We start from the raw sequence: 2,892 nt of genomic DNA, 5'->3' as shown, positions 1-2,892 counted from the left end.
CTCGCGTCTCTAGTACGGTCTAGCCTAGGACCAGCACAATACCGTTGTTGAGCATACTTTCAATACTGCATCGCTGTTTTGACAATTGCTGATTTTGCTACCATATATTAGCCTTCCTACAGCTCTACATATTGTCTCCACGCGCTCTGTGTCGACACCTGGTAATCGCTTTGGCAATCTTTGGAGACGCTGATTTTGCTGGTTGTCATATCACCTTCCTCCTGTTTGGTAAAAACTTGTAAGAGCTTTGTATTTTGCTTGACGAATTGCGTGTGAACCACCATATTCCATAGTTTGTAGGCATATACATTTGTGCTTTTTGATTACTAATCATGACAGGAACCACGACGGACGATGTTGACCCGTCTAAGATGACGAACAAGGAGTTGCATGCTCACTTTACCCACATTTTAGGTGGGCATGCACACGACGTAGATGCGCGCCTTGGTGATGTTGACGCCCAAGTCATCGACGCGCTGGACAAGATGGATGGCCTCGAGGCAGCTTTCAACTCCAAGCTCGACGGCAAGTTCCAGGAGGTGTTGTCTCGGTTACCGCAGCCTCGCGACAACGTGCGACGACGCGCACACCGCGTTCCTCGTGTGGAGGTGCATGCGGGTACCGCTCCTGCTGCAGCACCCGCACCTGACGCGCCTTCTGATCAAGGATACGACGAATATGGAGGGGACGATGACGAGCTGGTAGATGAGAACGTGCTGGACGACGAGGAGGTCGAACAACCTGCACCTGGTCGTCCACGGCAATACAACCGCAATGCTCGCCCACCTCCACGACCGGTACATGATGATGATCATGTTACTAGATTTAAATTGAATATTCCGCCATTTGAGGGTAGACATAATCCTGATGCATACCTTACTTGGGAATTGGAAGTAGAGCAACACTTTGCATGTTTACGATATCCTGAGCATATGCGTGTTAGTGTTGCTACTTGTGAGTTCACATATTTTGCATCTATTTGGTGATCTGAGCATTGTAGAGTACATCATGCTAATATTCCTACTACTTGGGTTGGTTTAAAATTTGCTATGCATACTCGTTTTGTTCCTCCATATTATCAGCGTGATTTGCTTAAAAATTTGTCTCGTTTAGAACAAGGAAAAAATTATGTAGAAGACTATTATCAAGAATTGCAAACTGGCATGATTCGTTGTGGGATTGTAGAGGATAATGAATCTATGCTTGCACGTTTCTTTGGTGGTTTGAATAAAGAGATTAAGCATATTTTAGATTATAAGGAGTACAACACTATTACTCGCTTGTTTCATCTTGCTTGCAAAGCTGAACGTGAAGTGCAGGATCGTCAACCACCATGGAAGATATAATATATCTGCAGGTCGTACAACGTTGTGGTCTCCGCGACAATCAGCACCACCATCTCGTGGGGCTACACCAGCACCTACTACCTCCAAGTACACCGCACCTGCATCACGAGCACCACCTGCTGCTACTCCACCAACATCTGCTGGTCCTCCTCTAACGAGGGTGCTCCTCGGCAATGCCCACCTTTTGGGGCTTAGGGTTGATAGAATCCTGGAGGCTGACACGAAACATAAGATACCAAACTGACAGGGAGAGAGAGAATTACCCAGGTTCGGGGCCCTTGATGAGGTAAAACCCTTACTTCCTGCTTGTCTGATCTTGATTATCAAAATTATCGGGTTACAATAGGGTAGCCGAAGGATAAGACTAAGATCTCGTCGAGAGGCTAAGATTTCTAATGACCAAGCTCTAGACTTGCTGTGAATCTGGCTGTGGTGATTGTGTGTCCCTCGGCAGACCCTCTCTTGGCCCTTATATTGTAAGCCAGGCCTCGAGAGTTCTGTCCGGGTTCGGCTAGGTTGCAAAAAGTTCTATGTCTAAACTTTCATTCTTCTTCGTCTTCTTGCCTTGTTCATCAAGAGTCTTTCTTCGGAACCGACATATCGGCCCACCTTGGTCGGTGGATGATCTTCATGGCCCCTGGTTGGGCCGTAGGAGGTAGCATAACATTGGTTACCCGAAGGGTAATGCCCACATCAGTAGCCCCCGAGTGATTGGCCAAAGTAAAGCTTCAGGCAGGGACTAAAATTGTCTTCTATCGAACGTCCATAATTGCCGGAAGATCTTGATTTCTTCAAACCAAACACTCATCTTTATCGGGTGTGCATCCAGCACTCCCGATGGGAGTAGCCCCCGAGTCTAGGCACGGATGCTTGCAACCATGTGTAGACTCAAGTTGTGCTACTCGAATGTTTTTGGATGTCGGTGTTTTTTGCAAGCTGTCGTAATCATCCGATATCTTTTTTATATCATGTCTTCCATAACTTTGAGTAAATTCATGCCAATTGATAGTACGTAAGGGATTTGAGTAACGTGCCCAGTTTTACTCGATAGATCGATGTTGGTTAACTGCCGATGGCAAAACAACATTACTCTACTCAGAATCAAGTCCCCGGGCATGATCCTGGATCTTCTGAAATTTTCGAGCCCATAATATTTATCGGGTGCATGTCTAGCGCTCCCGATGGGAGTAGCCCCTGAGTCTAGGGACGGATGCTTGCAACTGTGTGTAGACTCAAGTCGAGCAACCGGATGTTATAGATTTCTTCGGATGCTTCATGAGGAGTCGATGCTTTTGATGACATCACTAGTGACGTGGCCACTGCGGCGGTTCGATTGACAGGATGTGACCTGATGGGCCCACCCTACTTCTGCGCGGCCAGTTAGGAAATGACTAGTCCTTGCATGTTGACCAAGGCATCTCCTCGATTTCCGCACGTAGTGGGAGTAATGGGTCGTCGGTTTCTCTCTCTTCTTGACACGTGTATGACTGGATCTTTGTCCATCTTCCAACGATGCTGAAATAATGGCCACGATCCTCAATCATTT

The 2,892-nt window shown here is 47.0% G+C and overlaps 1 pseudogene; it reads left to right on the top strand.

Annotated features, from left to right (window-relative positions):
• The first annotated feature begins 371 nt into the window (after nt 1–371).
• On the top strand, nt 372–1,861 carry LOC139831551 (uncharacterized; annotated as a pseudogene).
• The last annotated feature ends 1,031 nt before the right edge of the window (nt 1,862–2,892 follow it).

This window comes from Lolium perenne, chromosome 5, assembly GCF_019359855.2.
Source record: "Lolium perenne isolate Kyuss_39 chromosome 5, Kyuss_2.0, whole genome shotgun sequence".
In the NCBI taxonomy this organism is placed as follows: domain Eukaryota; kingdom Viridiplantae; phylum Streptophyta; class Magnoliopsida; order Poales; family Poaceae; genus Lolium; species Lolium perenne.
The sequence above is the reverse complement of the archived record's forward strand: the minus strand, read 5'-3'. Positions and strand labels throughout refer to the sequence as shown.